Below are 7,007 nucleotides of genomic sequence, written 5' to 3'. Positions count from 1 at the left end.
AAATGGGAATTTAGGACAGTTGATATGGTCAAGCTGGGGTGACTCTCCCATGTCAAGGAATCATATGGGTCCCATTGAAGGCCTTGCCCCAACACTTACATGAATGAGTGGGTACTTAGACGCCATCTTAGAGTTTCTATTGCTATGAAGAGACACCATGACCACAGCAACTCTTATAAGGAAAACACTGAATTGGGTGGCTTACAGTTCAGAGGTATAGTCCATTATCATCATGGCAGGGAGCATGGCAGCATGCAGGCAGACATGGTGCTGGAGAGGTAGCTGAGAGTTCTGCGTCTGTATCTGAAGGCAACAGGAAGTTACTGAGACACACTTCCTTCAACAAACCACACCTCCTCCAGTAAGGCCACACCTCCTAATAGTGCCACTCCCTATGAGCCTATGGGGGCCATTTTCCTTCAAACTACCACAGATACCTAAGACCAAAAAGGCATCAAGGTCCAAAGAGGGGCTGGAGAGACGGCTCAGTGGTTAAGATCACTTGCTGCTCTGGTAGAGGACCAGGTTCAGTTCCCAGTCATAACCATCTCCAGTTCCAGGAGATTCAGTGTTCTCTTCTGTCCCTGACAGGCACCAGGCATGCATGTGGTACACATGCATGAGTGCACGCAAAACTCTCATACACATTAGTAAAAATAAATAAATGTACTTTTAAAAAACTCAATGAGAGCAGGCAGGGGAAATTTCTCAGTTGGTAAAGTGTTTACCACACAGCATGAGGACTTCAGATGAATCCCCAGCATCATGTAAAAAGCTGGGTATTATGTTACTGGGATGAAGTCATTTGGGAATGGAAAAATTGGAGGATCCCTGGTGCTTGCTCTCTGGCCAGTCCAGCCAATTGGTGAGCTCCAGGTTCAGTGAGAAACTGTCTCAAAAAAGTAAATAAGCTGGGCGGTGGTGGCGCACGCCTTTAATCCCAGCACTCGGGAGGCAGAGCCAGGCAGATCTCTGTGAGTTCGAGGCCAGCCTGGGCTACCAAGTGAGTTCCAGGAAAGGTGCAAAGCTACACAGAGAAACCCTGTCTCGAAAAACCAAAAAAAAAAAAAAAAAAAAAAAAGTAAATAAATAAAACAAGTAAAATAAAATAAAATAAAATAAAATAAAAGATGAGGTAGAGGACAGTAGAAGAAAATATCGAACACTGAATTCTGACCTCCATATGCACACACACATACATGCATATGGACCCACACACATATATGCACACATCCAAATGAACACAGGAGAGGGGGAGGGGGGCTGGGGGAGTCATGTAGCTAGGAAAGGCCACATGGCACTTCTCTAATAAGATCAAATGTTTATGGAGGACATGTTTGTTCCATTTCATAGCAAAGAAACTAGAGGACTAGAGGAAAGCAAGAGGCAAACATTAATTTGGATATGAGAGGCTAGGAGACTAGCTCTATGGTGGAATCATTCCCTAGTGAGTATAAAGACCAGCACTCAGTCTCCAGCACCGCCAACAGCATTGGTAAATTAGACTGCACTTTTCTTTTCTTTTAAACATTTTGTTTGTTTTATTTTGTTTGTTTGAGACAAGGTCTCTCTCTATAGCCTTGGCTAACCTGGAGCTTGGTATGTAGATCAGGTTGGCTTGAATTCACACCTACCCTCCTGTGTCTACCTCCTGAGTCCTAGGGTCATAGGTATGCATCATCATACCAAGTAATTGACTTTTTCTTTTAACTAAAAGTGTCCTGACATTTATGACTCTGCCCAAGGCGTAACTAAGAAAATTTACTTTATCAAGTTAGTAATATCCCATCAGTAGGGGAAACACTGGGAAACAAAGTAATCTCTCCTTCTGAGGATAAAGGAGAGAGACTGAGGGCTGCCGAGGTGGCAGGATGGCTCACGGGCTCATTTTGTTCCTCTGCTCCATTTGGAGTGTTCGTTAAACTCAGTCAATAAGGATTAAACATTTTCAAAAGAACCCATTTTCTGACCCCAACAGTCTACAGATATTATCTCTGGTGGCTTCAGTGTTCTGGGACACTGTCCTAGGAGATGTGAAGATCTGCTTTCAGCCCTTCCTCTAACCCTGGGGTTACCAGCTGGGGTATGAAAGGGCAGGCTAACATCTAGGCTTCCTCTCAAGTTCCATAAACTCTGGTGTGTCTTTCCCAAGCTGTGGACATCTGTACCTCCCCAGGCTTGGTCCAAATGGACATTTTCTTTTCCTTTAATTTGTCCTCCCTTCTTTCTCTTGTTTTTTTCAAGACGGGGTTTCTTTGTATAGCCAGCTATCCTGGAAGTCTCTCTGTAAAAAAGGCTGGCCTGGAGCTCCAAAATCTGCCTGCCTCTGCCTTCCGAGTGCTTGGGATTGAAAAGAGTGTGCCAGCTAATTTACCCTCCATTTCTATTGCTTTTTCTTTTTTTGTTTTGTTTTGTTCAGTTTGAGGCAGGGTTTCTCTGTGTAGCCCTAACTGTCCTGGATCTCGCTCTGTAGCCCAGGCTGGCCTTAAACTCACAGAGCTCTGCCTGCCTCTGCCTCCCAAGTGCTAGATAAAAGGCATGCACCACCACCTCCACCACCACCCGACTCTCCCCTTTTTCTTCTCTATCTAGTCCTATTTTTCTTCTCTGTTCTTCCTTTCTTCCTTTCTTCCTTTCTTCTTTCTTTCTTTCTTTCTTTCTTTCTTTCTTTCTTTCTTTCTTTCTTTCTTTCTTTCTTTCGAGACAAGTTCTTGCTGTTTCAGAGACTGCCCTCTCCCTTAGCCTCTCCGGGAGTCGGGACCACTGGTGCATTGCTATGCCAGGGCCCCTGCTCTCTCCCTCTCCTCCTCCTTTTTATTTTATTTTTGCTTTTATTAAAACAAGCAAGCAACCAACAACAAATAACCACAGAGGCTCACTGTGTAGCCTTGGCTAGCCTCAAACTCAGAGTTCTTCCTGCCTCTGCCTGCAGAATGCTGGGCTTAAAAGTGTGTGCCACCATGCCTAGCCCCTAGCTCATTTCTTGACTCTTGCCTTTGTTCAGCAAGGAGTCACTGTGCCCAGCACTTTTGTTCTCTACTGGAAGCAAAAGGGTAAAATGAAAAGTCATGGGGGGCTTCGAAGAAAGCTCAGTCAGTAAGGGGCTTGCTCTGCAATCCAGTCATGGTGACACACACATGTAATCCCAGCTCAGGGGAAATGATGACAAGTGGCTCTCTGGGGTTCACTGGCCACCCAACTAGACAAGTTCCAGGTCAGGAAGAGCCCCTGTCTCTAAAAAGAGAATTATAATGCCAGGTTGTCCTCTGGCCTCCATGTATACACATATATGAACCCTGTCTTTCTCTGTCTCTTTGTCTTTGTCTCTGACTTTCTATGTGTCTCTGTCTCTCTCTCTGTGTCTGTGTCTCTATCTCTGTCTCTCTGTCTGTCCCACCTCCTTTGTGCTGGGGATCAAACCAAAGCTTTGCAAACGCTAACCAAATGTTCTCCATCCAGCTACTCTCTTATCCCAAGGGAGAGCAATAAAAAGGCACCTTTTGTTATTGTCTTAGTGGTTTGTTTTTATTTCATTCCTAAGCTTTTTTTTCCCTTTTAACCATTTATTTACTTACTGTATGTGCAAACCCCATCATGTGTTTGGAGGTGAGAGGACAACCTAGGGGCTGTGTGAATTCTCTCCTTCCACCATGTTGGGACTCAGGGATTGAATTGGGTCATCAGGTTTGGCAGCAAGTGTCTTGACTCACTGAGCTATCTCACTGGGTTGGTAGTGGTTTTGATGGAGCATTTAAAAAAATACATATATCCTGCCGAGCAGTAGTGGCGCGCACCTTTAATCCCAGCACTCAGGAGACAGAGCCAGGTGAATCTCTGTGAGTTCAAGGCCAGCCTGGTCTACAAAGTGAGATCCAGGGCAGGCTCCAAAAGGTACACAGAGAAACCTTGTCTCGAACACACACAAACACACACACACACACACACACACACACACACACACACACACACACACACACCCTAATGTGTTTCAGCATCTTACAGACATAAAATTAAATGAAAAATAGTAATTTGGTGGTACATTCCTGTAATTCCAGCTATTTAAGAGATAGAGGCAGGAGTCTCAAGAGTGTGACTGGGCTATACACCATGACTCTCATTTCAAAATAAACAACCCCCCAGCTCCCAAATGCAATATAATCCATTGTGACTTTCAAAGTGTACATGTGTTTCATGTTTTTGCTCACAAGTGCATGCATATGTCAGAAGAAGCACTTTAAATGGTTAGAAAGCACTGGGATTCGTGTTGATGGTTACTCCTGGGAGGAAGGGGCAGTGAAGATGGGCTGGGGACTTCAGCTACTTTAGCTGAAGGAAGGAAGGGGGGAGGGGAGGAAAGAAAGGAAGGAGGAATGGATGAATGGGGGGAGGAAAAAAGAGAGAGAAGAGGGAAATGTTCAAAGCAAATAAGACAAATTAGGACTTATTAATCCAGTCTGCGTGTGTTGAGTGTTCACTGTATGAGCCTCTTTTCTGCTTTTCTTTATTGAAAGTAATATTTTATTTTTGTGTGTATGCTCGTATGGAAGGTGGACATTGACACTGGATGTCTTCCTCTATTCTTCTCCACTCTATTTTTTGAGATAGAGTCTCTCACTGGACATGGAGCTCACCAACTAGCTAGACCTCTCCATAGCCCCAGCACCGGAATTATAGTATGCGTCACCATAACTGGCTTCATTTACTTAATTGATTATTTTATGCGGGTGTCGGGGATTTGAACTCTGCTCTTCACGTTTGTATACAAGCACTTTACCCACTGAGCAGTCCTCCTGGTCCAACCCCCAACCCACCTCCTCACACCATCCCCATAAAACGTGTTTCAAGGCTCAGCCTGATGGCACATACCTGTGAAAGCAGCCCTCTGGGAGTGGAAGCAACAGCAAGCTCAAGGCTAGGGTTGGACATGTACTGAAGCTTTGTTTCGAGAAACACAATAAAACTAGCTTCAGCTCCATGCTGAAAATCTGGAGAAAACATGAAGGGTTACCAATAGTAACAACAGCCACCCAACGTAACAGAAATAATCGCCACCGATGTGTCTGACATATACATTATTCATTTTTTTCTTCATCCACAGATATAAATGCAGTTTTAGAACAGTTGGATGACTTTATTTTGTGATACCTGGGTTACCTGCTGGCAGCTGGGTTAGATTGTCTTTGGCCCAGGTGTCAAACAGCAGGCCTCATACAAACAAAACCATTTCCAACCCCCTTTATTATTGAAGCTTCTGGTTCACAGACTTGCCCTTCACAAAAGATCTGCTGTGTAGTGTGTAAATATTTAATTTAATCCACATCCACTTAGGCCTTCTGGTGTTTGTTATTCATTTATATTTCACCATGCTACATAGTGCCAAATTTATCTGCCAATTCACTCCATTCCATTTATTTGAAGAAAGGAAGAAAGGAAGGAAGGGATGGAGGGAGAGAATGGGGATGGTTTGTTGTGGTGTACAGATACCAAATATTCTGACAATCAACCACACTTTTCCTTATTAGCTATTCGGCTTATGATTTTATGTGATTTTCCTCCTACCTAAATAATAAATGACTTTTTTTTCTCTTTCCATTCTTTGAGTTTTTAACAATCGACTTTCTCCACTTTGAGTGCAAATCCAAGGTTAAGTTTTGGAAATTCAGTCAAACAGTCTAGATTTGGTGCTCAGCATGTGGAAACCTTCCCTTCGCTGGCTAGTATAGTAGTCACTAGCTAAGTTCAAGGTCATTAAAACTAGACTTGCTGGGCATGGTGCCACTCACCTTTAATCCCAGCACTGGAAAGGCAGAGGCAGGCAGATCTCTGTGAGTGTGAGGGCAGCCAGAGCTACACATTAAGAACTTGCCTCAACCAACCAACCAACCAACCAACCAACCAACCAAACAAACAAACAAATAAACAACAACAGACAGAGCTGGAGTATAACTCAGTGGTGCTGTGTCTTGCTCAGCATGCCCAAAGAATTGGGTGTGACCTCTAACACCCCCAAATGAATGAATGGGTGGAAGAATCCATTAAAACAAAATACAATTTCAAATTCAGCTCTTAAGTCACACTAAGCCTATTCCTTTTCCTTTTTCTCTTTTTCTCTTTGTTGGGATTAGTGCTGGGGACTGACCGTTCCCAGGTCCTTGCACATGCTAACTACATGTTCTACCTCTGAGCTACATCCCCAGACGATGCAACTTTCATTTGGCTTTGGAAACCTCTGCTGTCTCACTGTGGTTGAAGATGTAAGGAACATGAGGGATGAAGGCAGAGCTTACTGGAGGCCCCTCTGATCTTCCCTAGAGGTGGCTATTCTTTTTTTTTTTTTGACACAGGACACCAAACCCAGGACCCAGGGCCTTGGCATGGTAGTCAAGTATCTACCACTTAGCTACATCCTAGGCCCGTACTTTGAAATCCAAACTTTGATCTTTTCTCAAGCTAACAATTCATGGTATTGTTTTCTCTTGTGGATCTGGGCAACAGCAGCCCAGCAAAGCTCCTAGTCAGCCTGAGCTCAGGAGAGGAAGCCGCTAAACTCTATTGTTTACTCTACCCCTGAGCAAAGCTGTGTCGTGTTGCACATTATGTACACTAAATGCATTTTTTGAGACAAGTTCTCACTAAGTAACACAGGATGGGGTTGAACTTGCTATCTTCCTGCCTTGGCCTCCTGAATGCTAGGATTATAAGCACATCTCACCATACCTGCCTTTAAACGTATATTTTTAATTTTTAACATTTATTTACTTAGAGTATATATACATGCATGCAGATGACAGCACCTGGGCAGAGGTCCGAGGACAAGTTTCAGTCCTTAGGGCTCTCCTTTCAACATGTGAGTTCTGAGGGTCAAACTCAACTCCGATGGCTAGGATTGGTGGCAAGTATCCTTACCCGCTAAGCCATCTGATGGCCAGGATCCTTACCCGCTAAGCCATCTAGCCCTGTTTTTGTTTTTTTGGTAGCATATCACTCTGTAGTCCTAACTGGCCTGG

This window comes from Peromyscus eremicus, chromosome 7, assembly GCF_949786415.1.
Source record: "Peromyscus eremicus chromosome 7, PerEre_H2_v1, whole genome shotgun sequence".
In the NCBI taxonomy this organism is placed as follows: domain Eukaryota; kingdom Metazoa; phylum Chordata; class Mammalia; order Rodentia; family Cricetidae; genus Peromyscus; species Peromyscus eremicus.
The sequence above is the reverse complement of the archived record's forward strand: the minus strand, read 5'-3'. Positions refer to the sequence as shown.